Source organism: Artibeus jamaicensis, unplaced genomic scaffold (genome assembly GCF_021234435.1).
Source record: "Artibeus jamaicensis isolate MK-2021 breed Jamaican fruit bat unplaced genomic scaffold, CSHL_Jam_final contig_426, whole genome shotgun sequence".
In the NCBI taxonomy this organism is placed as follows: domain Eukaryota; kingdom Metazoa; phylum Chordata; class Mammalia; order Chiroptera; family Phyllostomidae; genus Artibeus; species Artibeus jamaicensis.
The window spans coordinates 14942473-14959002 of NW_026521826.1; positions in this window are offsets into that span (position 1 = coordinate 14942473).

The window sequence follows — 16530 nt, forward strand, 5'->3', positions numbered from 1 at the left end:
CCCAGCCGCCTGGGCGGAGCCCGCGGGGGAGGGGCCACGGCGGGGGCGGGGCCGACGGGCGTCGGCGAGACGGGAGACCCGGGGTAGGTGTGTTTTCGCGCGTTTGTCAGATCTACAGTGTACCTTAACTGACTGCCTGTGTGAGAGAGTGTGTATACGAGATTGGACTTGTAAGAGACTGTGAGATCACGTGTGTATCAGTGTGTGTGTGTGTCTGAGAGACACACGCGCACTTAACTCTCCAGTGGGATCCCCTGGTCTTGTCTTGCCTGACACCGGGCACGTGGGGATGTGCTACTGGCCGCCAGTCCTGAGTAACTGTCCATCCTTTCCAAGTAATACTTGTTCTTCACTTTTTGTTCTTTTTGTCTCTTCTCTAGGATCTCTCTGAAGGTCTGTGTCTTTCTTAGAGTGCTCCCCTAGTGTGTGTTGGTTGTTGGAGGCTTGGGAACATGTGGTGATGTAGCTGTCTGCCTTTGTGTGTATTTTTATAAATGGGTAAGAATATGTCTCTCTCAGTGGTTGGTAATGGGGACACAATTAATTTATAATTCCTTTATAAAGGGCAGGGCAGAGCTTCTGGCGCCCTGTGCTGTGGAGTGGAGCTGAGCAGCACTCTGGTGTGTGGAGCTCAGCTGTCTCAGCAGTGGCCTGCCTCAGTTATACCTTGAAAGTGGTGGACTCATCCCTCTGGGCCTCTTGGTAAGTATGTTGGCACCCCTGATGGCAAGTGGGGAATTTCCCCAGGAACCTATCTATGGGTGGTCCCACTCTGCAGACATGGCTGTTCTGATCATGTGTGCAGATATCTTAGGTGTGTCTCCATGCCAATTGTGTCTAGCATGACTTAGGTACTGTATTTTGCTGTATATGGTGTGCACTTTTTTGTCCAAAATTTGAGGAAAAAATAAGGATGTGCATTATATGTAATAGTACTACTTCTTTATCTATATAAACACTTTAACTTCTTTTATTTATGCTTATGCATTAAAAATACAACTCCTGAAAGCAATAACAATATCCATATACAAAATAATATTCTGGATTATGATAATTTGTTTTATAAATATAAATAAGTAAAAATTTGAATTAAAAAAATTAAAACAAAAGGGTTTTTTTCTGAAAGTTTGGGCCAAAAACATGGGTGTGCAGTATACATGGGAGTGCATCATGCACAGCAAATACAAGTTTCCCTCCGGAACCAAAGTGTCATAGCTGACTAGCAGCCATCTTGATTGACATGAGTGACTCCATGTTGTTTTATGTACTTGATTGGTCTTGCCCTTCACATCTCCCAACTTAATTGATCCTGAGGAGGGTCTATGGAAACCTTTAATTTATGGCCAGCTTGGTTAGAAGCACAGGTAACAGTCTGGACTTGTGATTGGCATCTAAAATTGGGTGTCTAGGGGAAGTCTTGTAGGACTGAACCTTTAATGTGTGACATCTGTGATCTATCTTCAGGTAGATAGATCAATTTAATTGCTTGGTGGTGTTGGAATTCATGTATCAAACTGTAGTACACATTTCGTTAAAGGGAAGTTGGGCATGTAAACAAAATATCTAATTTTGTACATTTCTTGTACTTTGCAAACATAATAGATTATTGTATAGATAAATCAGGCTACTTGACAATGGAAAGTAAGTATGCCTAGGTATGAAGAAGAATAAGAACTGCTTGGGATCTTCTATTAAAATGTGTTCGGGCTCAGAGAGAGATTTTTTTCTTTTTTTTTAGAGATGATGAGGGTTTTTTTTTCAGAGAGAAAGGGAGAAAGTGTGGTGGGGGAGGGGGAGAAAGAGAGAGATTGGTTGTCTCCCTTGCACTCTGGGGACTGAATCCACAACGTAGGCATGTGTCATGACCAGGAATTGAACCCACAACCTTTCAGTTTACAGGATGATGCTCCACACTAACTGGGGCCAGAGAGCGAATTAAAGTAGTCAGGAACTTAAAGAATTATTTTAAAGACCTGTTTCTTGTTTCTGGTAATCAAGACTGTAAAAACTGGAAAACACGCCTTTGGATGACAAATTAAGATAAAGTGAATATGGTTTATGTCCTTTCTTAAAAGCCTTTAAAAATGGAAATTACAGTTGACCCTTGAACAGCATGGGTGTGAACTTCATAGGTCCACTTGTATGCAGATGGTTTTCAATAAGTATACAGTCAGCCCTTCATATACCCAGGTTTTGGCTAACCTTGGATTTTTGATCCACAGTTGGGAATCTACATATGCAGAGGGTTGACTCAAGTTACAAATGGACTTTCACCTATGCAGGTGGTTGGCACCCTCTAACTCCCCCATGTTGTTCAGGGGTCAACTGTGTATATATGATCAGAAGCAAATGTCATCGTGGGAACTCCAGAACTACCTGCCAGCCCTCATTGCTTTCCTCTAATATCACTATTTTTATTCTTGAAATTTTGCTTTGGCTCTTAGTATTCTTTCTCATAAAAAAACTGGCCTTACATTTCTAAAAATAAAACTCTAAGATTCTAGAACTTTGATGTTCTAGTGCACAGATAACATCAGCCTTTTACCACAAGCTCTAGAGCTTAAGGCACATTAAATTTTTAATTTTCAATTATTGTTTACTATCAATATTATTTTGTATTGGTTTCAGGTATACAGTATATTGGTTAGACAATTACATACTTTACAGAGTATTCTCCTTGATATTTCTAGTACCCATCTGGCACCATACATAGTTATTACAATATTATTGACTGTATTCCCTATGCTGTACTTTATTTACATCCCCATGACTATTTTGTAACCACCAACTTGTACTTCTTAACCTCTTCACCTCTTTCACCCAATCCCCTAACCCCTTACCTTCTGGTCACCACCCATCTGCTGTCTGTGTCTATGAGCCCATTTTGCTTGTTTGTTTATTCTGTTCTTTAGATCCACGTATAAGTGAAATCATATGGTATTTTTCTTTCTCTGACTGACTTATTTCACTGAGCATAATATCCTGTAAGTCTATCCATGTTGTTGCAAATGGTAAAATTTTCTTATTTTTATGACAGAGTAATATTCCATTGTAAACATACCATCTCTTTTTTTATCCTCTTGTCTATGGATGGGCACTTGGGTTGCTTCCATATCTCGACTATTATAAATAATGCTGCAGTGAACATAGAGGTGCATATATTCTTATGAATTAGTGTTCGGAGTTTCTTCAGATAAATACCCAGAAGTGGAATTGTTGGATCATAAGGCAGTTTCAAGTTTAGTTTTTTGAGGAAACTCCATACTACTTTCCACAGTGGCTGCACAAATCTGCATGCTCACCAACCATGCACAAGGGTTCCCTTTCCTCCACATCCTCACTGGCATTTGTTATTTGTTGATTTATTGATGGTAGCCATTCTGACTGGTATAAGGTGATATCTCATTGTGGTTTTAATTTGCATTTCTCTGATGATTAGTGATGTTGAGCATCTTTTCATATGTCTATTGGCCATCTGTATGTCTGTCTTCTTTGGAGAAGTGTCTGTATAGGTCTTCTTCCTGTTTGTTAATTGAATTTTTTTTGGTATTAAGATGTGTGAGTTCTTTATAAATTTTAGATATTAACCCCTTATAGGATGTATTATTGGCAAATACCTTCTTCCATTTAGTAGGTTACCTTTCTATTTTTTTTTATGGTTTCCTTTTGCTGTGCAGAAAAGTTTGTTGCAGTCTTATTCATTTATTTTTCTTTTTTAAGGCACATTTTGAAGTTCTCCCTCTTTTGGCTTGTGTATGATAACTTGATAATCAAGAAGCTATGCACTCTTCAGTCAGGCTACAGAGTGAACAGAAACGCCTTGTGTACATGAGGACTCAGAAGGCACAGCATGTATGTATGTATATGTGTATATACACACATATGTACATATATATGGTTATTATATATATATGGTTATACAGAGCTTAGCTTTCTTCAGCTTCAGCAAAAGTCTTACAGAAGTCCTTTAGTCTATACTGTCTGACTTTTTGATAATTCAGGCTTCTTCTTGATAGATTGAGGAGTATATTTATTCAGTTATTTAGCAAATATTTATTGAACATTACTAGGCAGTAGACCCAGGTCTAGGTCCTTATTCTAGTGAAACTTCCGTTTTATTCTCTTTTTAATGCTACTTTGCTTCTTTGGGCAAAAACCAAAGGCTTTCATTAAAGGGTAGCCAGAATCCTCTGACCCCATCCTAGAACTAATGTCAGAACTTTTTCTTTTTCTTGGTATAATCTACCTTTTATTTAGTGAATTAAGTTTCTGTTTAAACTGTTCTTTTATTCACAGAGACTTTGGTCTTTCCTGGAGATTTAGGGACTCACCTCTTTAAAAAAATCTAGTAGTAGCATTTTACATACAAAAAGTTATTTGATTGCATGACCAGATAACACAGTTTCAAGCATATCTTAAGGCAGGGGAGGGTTGTGTGTTGTGTTTGGTAGCTATGAGAACAAAGACTTTTAATGTTTCAGCTTTACACCTTTAATATCTTATTTGAAATTTTCTTCCACTTGTATTTGTACATATTTCCAGAGGGAAAAGTGAATAAATCAGAATGATCTGTAGTTGTTCAGTAAAACAAATACAGTTATTTGTGGAAATCACGCCAAACTTCATTTTTCTGTTTGGTTTTTTTTTTTTTGATGTAGTATGATGTTATTTTATCATATGACTTCTGGTTTAATGGTTTAATTTTTGCTTTTCATGGAGTTTTTATCTGTTCTTTCTTTTTTTGTTTAGCAGAGCTGTTGGTATGAAACATCTTTTTTTTTTTTATACTTGGAATCTTAATCAAAATCCCAGGAAAAAGTATGGTTTCTGAACAACCTACTTTAAAGGAAAGTGATTTTAAAGGAAAAGGAACTTATTGGAGAACCCTTCCTTACTTTAGATTCCTTCAGTTTCTGGAAACTATAGCAGAGAGATGCTGAATCAATGGTTGTTCAGTGTTCTCTAGCCTTCCCAGAGAGTCCATTCTGATTGGGAGGAGAAATTTGCCCATCTTCTTGGAAGTAACTTCTATCCTCTTTGTTTTTAAAGAACACAATTTAACTGAGTAAATTTTAAGTGTCTTAATGGCTGTATTCAGCAATTTAAGAATTAAGAAGCATCCAATCTAACAAAGGATCTCCAAAGAATTGTACAATTCAGTGTTTTATAGAACAAAGTGAGCAGGAACAAATACATTTTACTGGGTATTTTCTGATTGGTTAAAGCAGGGTTACATCTCTTATATGGAGCAAAGGGAAGTCTTGGAGCTGGATAACTTGTGTTTAGTAGGCCAAGTGCTGATTCGTTGACTTAGTTAGGCCTTCCTTTTTGGGGAGAGCTGAGCATAGAAACTTTGTTAAGTTTTGAGTTGCTAATGGGGGGCTTACCATGAGTGACTCTATTTTGGGCGTAGTCTGGTCACTTTACCACTGTTTTATTCCATCTCTCTGGTGTGACTTCCTTGTATCAAAATGCACTGCTGAGTTCTCCTTCTCTGGTAGGAATGTGAATTGTCTTTTAGTTTTTTAAAAAAGATGGATTGAGCGCTGGCCTGCAAACCAGTCTACAGCAGTTTGATTCCCAGTCAGGGCACATGCCTGGGTTGCAGGCCAGTTCCCAGCAGGGGACCCATGAGAGGCAACCATACACTGATATTTCTTTCCCTCTCTCCTTCCCTTCCCCTCTAAAGATAAATAAATAAAATATTTTTTAAAAAGAGTTAAGAAGACTATTCTATACTCTTGTATACAATATACAAGAATATACTTGTTTATTTTAACTCACTTGTAGAAAACAAAATGGAAGTGTGGAAACATAAACCATTAAAAGCACTACTTAATATATGTTATCAAATGTGAAAATATTGAATAAAACCTAATGTGGACAATGCCTTAGGGAAATGGTTAAACTCAGTTATTGCCAGTAGCATTGCAAATGATGACCTTCTTCTGTCAGTAGGTATTCAAAACTCATACCCCAAACATTCATACCCTTTGGCCCACTAGCCTCACACCTAGAAAATAATTTAAAAGAAGGGAAAAGCTGTGTAGATAAAGATGTTTGAGGCAAAACTATCATGAATAGTTGAAAGAAGCCTAAATGTCCTCCAGTAAGGGCATGGCTGAGTAAACTATGGTATACCAATGCAATTAAATGTGTAAATTCTTAAAATGGTAGTGATGAAGATTATGTATGAATGTGATAAACATATTTAATTTTAAGTGAAAAAGTGTAGCTTGATAGTAGCAGAGCCACTTAGCTTGGGGTACATGTGTGACAAAAGTAAAAATATGTAAACATATTGAACAAATTTGAAAGCTATATTAAAATTATTTTGGGGTGGTGCATTTCCTTATAAAATTAATTTTTTTAAAAGATTTTATTTATTTATCTCTAGAGGGGAAGGGAGGGAGAGAAGGAGAGAAACATCAATGTACGGTTGCCTCTCATGTGTCCCTCACTGGGAACTGGTCTGCAACCCAGGCATGTGCCCTGACTGGGAATCAAACCGCGATACTCTGGTTTGCAGGCTCGCACTCAATCCCTGAGCTACACCAGCCAGGGCATAAAATTAATTTTAATGTTATAACTTAAAAATAATTGTTTTAAACATTTGTATCTGTTTTCTTTATAAAAATTAGAGCCTGGGACCCTAAATTTGGTTAATTCAATTTCATAGATAAAAATTCTATTACCTTTCATTAAATAATTTAGTTTTTGAAAATGTTTAAATGTTTTAACCATGGTGTTGTTAATAATTTAGAGTCTAAGAGTCAGTTTAAAGTAACCTCCCACCCATTGTAGGAACCCTGTTTATGACCTTCCTGACAGATGGTCATCCGTCTTTTGTTGAAAGCTTTCAGCTTTGGGAAACTCATTACTTCGTGATGCCATCTGTTCAATTACGGGATATTTCTAATGATTAGAAAGTTACTTTTTCAAGGTTTTATTTATTTCTTAGAGAGAGGGGAGGGGAAGGGAAGGGAAGGATAGGGAAAGAGAGAGAGAGAGAATAGGAGAGAGAGAGAGATGCACGAGAGAAACATTGATTGGTTGTCTCTTGTGAGCCCACAACTGGGGACTTGGCCTCCAACCCGGGCATGTGCCCTGACTCGGAATGGAACCAGTGACCGTTTGGTTTGCAGGCCAGCACTCAACCCCCTGAGCCACACCAGCCAGGGCTGGTTAGAAAGTTCTTTACATTTACTGAATTCAATCTATATCCTCATCTCCTCTGCCTATTGGTCTTAATTCTTTCCTGGTATAAGAAAACAGATTCATCTTTTTTTCCCTCAAGACAATTAAAAAATATTTTTATAAGGCAATTTTTGTCTTTTCTTAGCTTTTTTTCTACTGTTATTTATGGGTAGATGTTGTAGAATTTGTGGATTTTGCCATTTGTTATCTGTACCAACATTTTGTGTTAACAGTATCCCAGCTTTTTGCTATTGATCCAACTCTCTCCCACTCTCAGTCTGTGATTTCAGTGACGATAACTCTAATTCTGCATCCAAGAGTAAAGAATATGACCTTTACTAAATAAATCAAATGCATTTTATCTTCTCTGCTTCCCGCAGTGGACCACAGTGATTGGTTCAGGGATGGGCACATAACCCATGTCAGGCCAGTCGGGGCCAATAAAACTCAATTTTGTGACTTTTGTTTGTATTATAGGAAAGCAAATTCTTATCTACAGAACTGGTGTGTGATGGTATGAGCCTAGAGCTAACTACTGGAGAACCACCTTATAGGGCCTAAGAATGAAGTCGACCTAGAAGAATACATGACAGAGGAATGAACTTTTTTTAGCTGGCTACTCCAAATGGTAAGCTACCCCTGTGTGCCTTTTTCAGTATATCTATCACCATAATCCTGACTTAACTTCCTGGCATTGGGAACCTGGGATGGGTTGTCTGGGATTTCTTGCTCCTGAGGTATCCCTTCTATTTTTTATCCACCACACACAGATGTGGTGGATTTCCATCTCTACACCTCTCAGTGCTGCTTTGTACCTCTATGCCTCTCTGTGCCTGTTTGCACACCCCCACCCCCTACCCATCTGAATGTATGTGGCTTCTTTAAATCCTTGGTTGTCAGACTTCCACATAGCTCGATTTTCTGACAATTCTTGGTGATACTTGTTTTGTAGTATAGCTGTATTTTTTTTGTTATAGTTGTGTGTGAAGGCAAAGTGAATTTATCTATGCCTCCATCTTGACTGGAAGTCACGATCCAGAGTCTTAACTTCCCTTGAATTCCAATCTGCACACTGCTTCCCAGTTTTCATATTTACAAAGTGTTGATATCAGTGGCATCTAAGTTCATACTCAAAACATGTTAGTTAATGTTAATAACATGTGATTAGAGTTCACATAAAGCGTGCATGGGGGAAACTATAGTGAGCTGTGCTCTGTGAATGAGCTTGAACCTTGAGTTTACTCACATAAGAAATGAAAAAGTGGTTGGCCCAAAGGGGAATGCAAAAAGCTGAAACAGAAATTTAAAAATATGTGTTTTGGGCTGGATAAGAAATTAGACTCCATGCAGAAAATTTCAAGTAGCATCTGCCAATACGATATTAGTGGCATTAAGTCTCGATGAGAGAAGCAGAGGGGTTTCACCTCATGTTCCTCTTACTGGCTTCCTGGTGCACTGTCTAAAATACCTATGAGAACTTTTTAGGAAAAGAATGACTGCCATGGCGTGAGAGAGCTGAACAATGGCACAGGCACATGTATTTGCTATCTCATATCTAGTTGTGAAAGACAGAGAAGGCAAACTTCAGGAATTGGGAGTGAACTTGATAATGGCTAGTAAGTACTATTAAGACTAAGGGGATCCCTGGCTGGTGTAGCTCAGTGAATTGAGTGCGGGCTGTGAACTAAAGGGTTACTGGTTCAATTCCTAATTGGAGCACACATGTCTGGGTTGCAGGCCAGGACCCCAGTGGGGGCCACATGAGAGGCAACCATACATTGATGTTTCTCTCCCTCCCTTCCCCTCTCTCCAAAAATAAATAAATTAAATCTTCAAAAAATACTTGTTTAAAAAAAAAGACTGAAGAGAGAAAAAAATTTGTAGATGTAAAGAAAATATTTCATCAAACCTGTTAGTAAACCAAAAAATGTGTCTATGTCTGCCCCCACATTGACCACATTATAGTAACTTCTCTGTGTGTTCCTCTCTCCAATGGGACTATCAGTTTCTAGAGGGAAGATCCACTATTATCTTTTGTGCTTTGCAAAGTGCCAGGTATGTAATCAATGTTTGAACTGATTCAGCAATATATAAATTTTGCTTAGGTTTGGGCTGACAGTCCTTACTCTGCAAAACTTACTTCATTTCTATGCTTATTTTTGAAGTTTTCTGCTTTGCTTAGTTTCCTATTAAAACTATCTTTTGTAAATTCTCATCTTATATTAAGTAAATTACAACCAAAAATATGTTTGCCAAACTTTAATTGTTGTAGAAAAGTAGCAATAAGCCCCTGACTGAAAACCTTTTCATGGAGTTCATGGAGGACAGAATTCAGATAGGAAAGAGACTTGGAAGACCCCAGAGAAGCAAATTTTAGGTCTTCTGTGAATACTAAACAGATCCTTTCTGCTTCTGAAACTCATTAGACAAAGTATTTATTAAAACCCCCAAAACAAAATCGAAATTCTTTGATTCTTTATCTTTGTAAATATTTAAATTATAGGCAGTCCCTCACTCATAATTTCCAAGATTTTGCCCAACTTGCACTTTGCACATCATTCATTGACTCTCGTATATAAAATGTTTACTGTTGTATTCAGAGGATGGAGAGTGATTATTCTGAGCTACTAGAAGAAGAGGGCCAATAGCTCAGTTTGACTCCATTGCCTTTTTTTTTTCTGAACAAAAGTGACAGTCCTGGCCTGTGTGGCTCAGTTGGTTGGAGCATTGTCCTGTAAACTGAAAGATCATGGGTTTGGTTCCTGGTCAGGCACATGCCTGGGTTGTGGGTTTGGTCTCGGTCAGGGCGTGTACAAGAGGCAACCAATTGGTGTTTCTCTTCCTCAATCCCTCCCTCCCTTCCCTTCTCTCTAAAAATAAATAAATAAAATTATTAAAAATACCAACAATTTAGCTACTCTATTGACTTTTGACATAACATTTTTATAGTTGTAAGAGGCAGTGTGCTTGAAAAGTAAAAGTTCTGTTCTGTTGAAACATGTAATAGGTATGGGCCTCATTAACTTAATGGCAGTGAGCAAAGGTCAAGTAATCAGGCACGTCCCTAATGGAACAATATTGGCATAAAAAAACATATTATTTTGCTTTAACTTGTTTAGTTCACCTCTGAAGTTCAATTGTCAGGAAGGGTAAAAATAGAGTTGGTATAAATTGCTAGACATATGTTTTCAAATAACACCAATAACAAGTACTTAGAGGATTTTAAAATAGTTTTTGGACCCTAAGAATGTACATATTAGCCCTCATGTAGATTTTCAAAAATCCATTCGGTGCAAGAGTAGGGGACTGCTTATCTTTATTTTCTTTCATAGTTGCCTCTTTTCTAAAATTGTACCTGAGTATCTCTACTGTTCATCCAGCGGCACGAAACAGCAGTGTCAGAAAGCCCCGTTTACTTTCCCATGGAGGTTTTTTAGGTGCCGTTTTTTATATTACCCTCAAAGAACTTCATTGTGGCACTGGAGAAGGCTATTTCCCTCTGACCCTCCAGAAATCCACTAGGCAAAAAACGCCCGGCCGGGCTCCTGAGCTTTGTCTCAACTGGTGAGTGACCAGGGCTCCTTTCCATTTTCCAGTCTACTTCGCAAGCCCAGTTTTCATATTTTAGTCTCTCAAAACTGAACGGGGCACTGGAGAAGGCGATTCTTCTATATGAAGAACTTGAACCAAATTCCAGGAAACCCTCCTGCTGTCCTGTAATGCTCCCGACGGTTTTCTTAACTTCTCAGTGAGCAAGGCTCTTTGTGACATGGATCTGGGCTTGGAAACTGGCCTGGGAAAACTGTTCCAGTTTTCCCAGGACAGTTTCCAAGCCCAGTTTTCATATTTTTGCATCCCAGAACCCTGCAGGGCACAGGAGGAGGCTGTTTTTCATATTGAAAACCTGAAACCCATTTGGCAAAAAACAACCACCCCTCAAGGATACCGACTTCTCTCTTCCCTGCAGTGTGAGAATGGCTCCTTTACCTTTCCAAGGCTAGTTTTCCGAGCCCTCCTTTTCTCCTTTAGTCTCAAACAACTGCAGAGGGCACAGGGGATGGCTATTTTTCATATTAAAGGCCTGAAAGACATTTGGCAAAAATAAACACCCGGCAAGGCTCCAGAGTTTTGTCTTAAGTCCAGTGTCAGAAAGCCCACTTTACTTTTTCATGCTGGTTTTTAGGCCCCGTTTTTTTAATTTTACCCTCAAAGAACTTAATCGAGGCACTGGAGAAGGCTATTCCCCTTCCGACCCACCAGAAATCCACTAGGCAAAAAAACGCCCGGCGCGGCTCCTGAGGTTTTTCCTAACCGCTGAGTGACCAGGGCTCCTTTCCATTTTCCAGTCTACTTTGCAAGCCCAGTTTTCACACTGCAGTCTCTCAAAACCTAACGGGGGTGGCGGGGGACTTCTGCCAAGATGGAGGCATAGGTGGATTTGCCGGGCCTTCCCACACAACCAAGTTTACAGACAACTAGATATTGGCAACAGAAAACACAGCCAGAACACAGAAATTTGAGCTTTTCGGAATTGTCTTCACAAGGAATTCTTCAGGCTGATCCGTAAGGTGTGAAAGCGGCAGGTGGCTGAGCGGGGTAGCACAGGACAACTGGGCCAGAGGAACTCAGGTGCGCGGAATCCAGGCCCAGGGTGGGACCTAGTGAGCGACCCAGCGAGCGACCAAGCAAGCCACCGCGGGCAAACAGCCGGGGAGCGGGGCTGCGGGTTGACTGTGGTCGCGCCTCTGTGCACGGATAGACAAGCGAGGGGGTGGGCGATTGGACTGGGACGGAGCGGGTCCCCGCAGCCAGCGGCAGGGAGGGCGCCGCCATTTCCCTGCTCTGACCCCACCTCCACAGACAGCGTCATGACCCAGCGACTCTGAGAGGCCCGGCCCTGGTGAACCACCTTAGGCTCTGCTCTTCACCCACCCCCCCCCCCCCCCCCCCCCCCCCCCCCCGCCACGAAACAGCAGGATCAGAAAGCCCCCTTTACTTTCCAATGCCGGTTTTTTAGGCGCCATTTTTTATTTTACCCTCAAAGAACTTCACTGTGGCACTGGAGAAGGCTATTTCCCTCTGACCCTCCAGAAATCCACTAGGCAAAAAATCGCCCGGCGGGGCTCCTGAGCTTTGTCTCAACTGGTGAGTGACCAGGGCTCCTTTCCATTTTCCAGTCTACTTCGCAAGCCCAGTTTTCATATTTTAGTCTCTCAAAACTGAACGGGGCACTGGAGAAGGCGATTCTTCTATATGAAGAACTTGAACCAAATTCCAGGAAACCCTCCTGCTGTCCTGTAATGCTCCCGACGGTTTTCTTAACTTCTCAGTGAGCAAGGCTCTTTGTGACATGGATCTGGGCTTGGAAACTGTCCTCGGAAAACTGGAACAGTTTTCCCAGGCCAGTTTCCAAGCCCAGTTTTCATATTTTTGCATCCCAGAACCCTGCAGGGCACAGGAGGAGGCTGTTTTTCATATTGAAAACCTGAAACCCATTTGGCGATAAACAACCACCCCTCAAGGATACCGACTTCTCTCTTCCCTGCAGTGTGAGAATGGCTCCTTTACCTTTCCAAGGCTAGTTTTCCCAGCCCTCCTTTTCTCTTTTAGTCTCAAACAACTGCAGAGGGCACAGGGGATGGCTATTTTTCATATTAAAGGCCTGAAAGACATTTGGCAAAAATAAACACCCGGCAAGGCTCCAGAGTTTTGTCTTAAGTCCAGTGTCAGAAAGCCCACTTTACTTTTTCATGCTGGTTTTTAGGCCCCGTTTTTTTAAATTTTACCCTCAAAGAACTTAATCGAGGCACTGGAGAAGGCTATTCCCCTTCCGACCCACCAGAAATCCACTAGGCAAAAAAACGCCCGGCGCGGCTCCTGAGGTTTTTCCTAACTGCTGAGTGACCAGGGCTCCTTTCCATTTTCCAGTCTACTTTGCAAGCCCAGTTTTCACACTGCAGTCTCTCCAAACCTAACGGGGGGTGGCGGGGGACTTCTGCCAAGATGGAGGCATAGGTGGATTTGCGGGGCCTTCTCACACAACCAAGTTTACAGACAACTAGATATTGGCAACAGAAAACACAGCCAGAACACAGAAATTTGAGCTTTTGGGAATTGTCTTCACAAGGAATTCTTCAGCCTGAGCCGTAAGGGGTGAAAGCGGCAGGTGGCAGAGCGGGGTAGCACAGGACAACTGGGTCAGAGGAACTCAGGTGCGCGGAATCCAGGCCCAGGGTGGGACCTAGTGAGCGACCCAGCGAGCGACCAAGCAAGCCACCGCGGGCAAACAGCCGGGGAGCGGGGCAGCGGGTTGACTGTGGTCGCGCCTTTGTGCACGGATAGACAAGCGAGGGGGTGGGCGATTGGACTGGGACGGAGCGGGTCCCCGCAGCCAGCGGCAGGGAGGGCGCCGCCATTTCCCTGCTCTGACCCCACCTCCACAGACAGCGTCATGACCCAGCGACTCTGAGAGGCCCGGCCCTGGTGAACCACCTTAGGCTCTGCTCTTCACCCACCCCACCCCCACCCCACCCCCCCCCCGGCACGAAACAGCAGTATCAGAAAGCCCCCTTTACTTTCCAATGCCGGTTTTTTAGGCGCCATTTTTTATTTTACCCTCAAAGAACTTCATTGTGGCACTGGAGAAGGCTATTTCCCTCTGACCCTCCAGAAATCCACTAGGCAAAAAATCGCCCGGCGGGGCTCCTGAGCTTTGTCTCAACTGGTGAGTGACCAGGGCTCCTTTCCATTTTCCAGTCTACTTCGCAAGCCCAGTTTTCATATTTTAGTCTCTCAAAACTGAAGGGGGCACTGGAGAAGGCGATTCTTCTATATGAAGAACTTGAACCAAATTCCAGGAAACCCTCCTGCTGTCCTGTAATGCTCCCGACGGTTTTCTTAACTTCTCAGTGAGCAAGGCTCTTTGTGACATGGATCTGGGCTTGGAAACTGTCCTGGGAAAACTGGAACAGTTTTCCCAGGCCAGTTTCCAAGCCCAGTTTTCATATTTTTGCATCCCAGAACCCTGCAGGGCACAGGAGGAGGCTGTTTTTCATATTGAAAACCTGAAACCCATTTGGCGAAAAACAACCACCCCTCAAGGATACCGACTTCTCTCTTCCCTGCAGTGTGAGAATGGCTCCTTTACCTTTCCAAGGCTAGTTTTCCCAGCCCTCCTTTTCTCTTTTAGTCTCAAACAACTGCAGAGGGCACAGGGGATGGCTATTTTTCATATTAAAGGCCTGAAAGACATTTGGCAAAAATAAACACCCGGCAAGGCTCCAGAGTTTTGTCTTAAGTCCAGTGTCAGAAAGCCCACTTTACTTTTTCATGCTGGTTTTTAGGCTCCGTTTTTTAAATTTTACCCTCAAAGAACTTAATCGAGGCACTGTAGAAGGCTATTCCCCTTCCGACCCACCAGAAATCCACTAGGCAAAAAAACGCCCGGCGCGGCTCCTGAGGTTTTTCCTAACTGCTGAGTGACCAGGGCTCCTTTCCATTTTCCAGTCTACTTTGCAAGCCCAGTTTTCACACTGCAGTCTCTCCAAACCTAACGGGGGTGGCGGGGGACTTCTGCCAAGATGGAGGCATAGGTGGATTTGCGGGGCCTTCTCACACAACCAAGTTTACAGACAACTAGATATTGGCAACAGAAAACACAGCCAGAACACAGAAATTTGAGCTTTTCGGAATTGTCTTCACAAGGAATTCTTCAGCCTGAGCCGTAAGGGGTGAAAGCGGCAGGTGGCAGAGCGGGGTAGCACAGGACAACTGGGTCAGAGGAACTCAGGTGCGCGGAATCCAGGCCCAGGGTGGGACCTAGTGAGCGACCCAGTGAGCCACCAAGCAAGCCACCGCGGGCAAACAGCCGGGGAGCGGGGCAGCGGGTTGACTGTGGTCGCGCCTTTGTGCACGGATAGACAAGCGAGGGGGTGGGCGATTGGACTGGGACGGAGCGGGTCCCCGCAGCTAGCGGCAGGGAGGGCGCCGCCATTTCCCTGCTCTGACCCCACCTCCACAGACAGCGTCATGACCCAGCGACTCTGAGAGGCCCGGCCCTGGTGAACCACCTTAGGCTCTGCTCTTCACCCACCCCACCCCCACCCCCCCACCCCCCCCCAGGCAGGAAACAGCAGTATCAGAAAGCCCCCTTTACTTTCCAATGCCGGTTTTTTAGGCGCCATTTTTTATTTTACCCTCAAAGAACTTCATTGTGGCACTGGAGAAGGCTATTTCCCTCTGACCCTCCAGAAATCCACTAGGCAAAAAATCGCCCGGCCGGGCTCCTGAGCTTTGTCTCAACTGGTGAGTGACCAGGGCTCCTTTCCATTTTCCAGTCTACTTCGCAAGCCCAGTTTTCATATTTTAGTCTCTCAAAACTGAAGGGGGCACTGGAGAAGGCGATTCTTCTATATGAAGAACTTGAACCAAATTCCAGGAAACCCTCCTGCTGTCCTGTAATGCTCCCGACGGTTTTCTTAACTTCTCAGTGAGCAAGGCTCTTTGTGACATGGATCTGGGCTTGGAAACTGTCCTCGGAAAACTGGAACAGTTTTCCCAGGCCAGATTCCAAGCCCAGTTTTCATATTTTTGCATCCCAGAACCCTGCAGGGCACAGGAGGAGGCTGTTTTTCATATTGAAAACCTGAAACCCATTTGGCGAAAAACAACCACCCCTCAAGGATACCGACTTCTCTCTTCCCTGCAGTGTGAGAATGGCTCCTTTACCTTTCCAAGGCTAGTTTTCCCAGCCCTCCTTTTCTCTTTTAGTCTCAAACAACTGCAGAGGGCACAGGGGATGGCTATTTTTCATATTAAAGGCCTGAAAGACATTTGGCAAAAATAAACACCCGGCAAGGCTCCAGAGTTTTGTCTTAAGTCCAGTGTCAGAAAGCCCACTTTACTTTTTCATGCTGGTTTTTAGGCTCCGTTTTTTAAATTTTACCCTCAAAGAACTTAATCGAGGCACTGGAGAAGGCTATTCCCCTTCCGACCCACCAGAAATCCACTAGGCAAAAAAAACGCCGGCGCGGCTCCTGAGGTTTTTCCTAACTGCTGAGTGACCAGGGCTCCTTTCCATTTTCCAGTCTACTTTGCAAGCCCAGTTTTCACACTGCAGTCTCTCCAAACCTAACGGGGGGTGGCGGGGGACTTCTGCCAAGATGGAGGCATAGGTGGATTTGCGGGGCCTTCTCACACAACCAAGTTTACAGACAACTAGATATTGGCAACAGAAAACACAGCCAGAACACAGAAATTTGAGCTTTTCGGAATTGTCTTCACAAGGAATTCTTCAGCCTGAGCCGTAAGGGGTGAAAGCGGCAGGTGGCAGAG